At 38.5% G+C, this 1,259-nt stretch overlaps 1 protein-coding gene across 1 annotated transcript in view; it reads right to left on the bottom strand.

The window, feature by feature from the left end:
- Window positions 1-1,259, bottom strand: part of Acoxl (acyl-CoA oxidase like) — a 276,006-nt gene that overhangs the window by 88,385 nt on the left and 186,362 nt on the right.

Here is a 1,259-nt window from a genome sequence, read left to right as displayed (position 1 = left end):
TCACAAGCTTACTTAAAACATGATGAGGTGTTTTTTTTTTTGGGGAAGGGTTTTTTTTTTTTTTTTTTTTTTTTTTTTGAGAATGAATTTTTAAATTTGACTGCATGGTTCTCAAGTGTGAACATTGTAGATGACAGTGTGGTCCAAAGAAGCCGAAATCATCATGCTACTGGTAGCAATTGTAGCATGAAACCTTTCCGGAGCTATCTACTGATGTTAAACATGGGCACACTGCATAAAAGAGCAGCTCCACACCTATGTAACGGACCCTAGGGGAGTGTTTTTCAAACAACAGATTACAAGTCAATAATCAGCCATGAGATCCGCTCAAAGGCTTGAGATCAATGTCCTTGCATTTTCTGTCTAACACCAGAGAACACTGTGAGTCCAGCATAGGTCAGGCTACTGCGTGGAGTGACTTCGGTTGCAGAGATGGCGGGCTCACTCTGTGGATGTCTGTGGCACTGGAGAATGTACATTTGCTTCACGTTGGAATCCCCTCCCCGTGTTCCTCAGAAAACATGAACGAAGTGTTTTACCAATTTACACAAAATATTGACTACAACTCAAATATCAATCAAAGCTGGAGATTTAAATAATACAATCAAATTGTGGCATTTATGAATGTAATGAAGCTTCCTGCCTACGTATCTATCTTAGGTAAAACAAAACAAAAAACAAACAGGTGACAACAGAAAAATACATAATACTCCAGATACCGAGTCTTTCCAATAGAGGTTAAAGACAATATACTAAAAATAAGTTTAAAAAACAATCTAGGCATAGATTCCTCAAACTGGACAGGCTGTGGTCAGATCTCACCCCTGCCACTCGTATACTATGTAACTTTAAGAAAAATACTTGATTTTTGTCCCCCAATTTCTCTACCTGTAAAATGGAAGTAAGAAAGAACCTACTTTATATGGTTTTCAGATTTAAACTCACAGAGTAAATAATAAAAAAGAAACTTGAAAGGGCCGGAGTCAAAAATATTTGAGATCTTAAGTTGGATGGCAGACACAGCACTAATTTTACGTAGTCCCTACTGCTTTTGTACACATAGATACTAAATTTGTCAAACAAGTACAAGTTAACCTGTGTCAAGGCTCTAGAACCAGGCTCAGAGTAAACCCCTTAAGGAGAGAGGATGCTGTCTTGGGTGGTGTACTGGCTAGTTTTGTGTCAACTTGACACAGCTGGAGTTATCACAGAGAAAGGAGCTTCAGTTGAGGAAATGCCTCCATGAGATCCAACTGTAA

The sequence above is a fragment of the Mus caroli genome, chromosome 2, assembly GCF_900094665.2.
Source record: "Mus caroli chromosome 2, CAROLI_EIJ_v1.1, whole genome shotgun sequence".
NCBI classification, from domain to species: Eukaryota; Metazoa; Chordata; class Mammalia; order Rodentia; family Muridae; genus Mus; species Mus caroli.
Note: the sequence above shows the minus strand (reverse complement) of the source record. Positions and strands in the feature narration are given on the sequence as shown.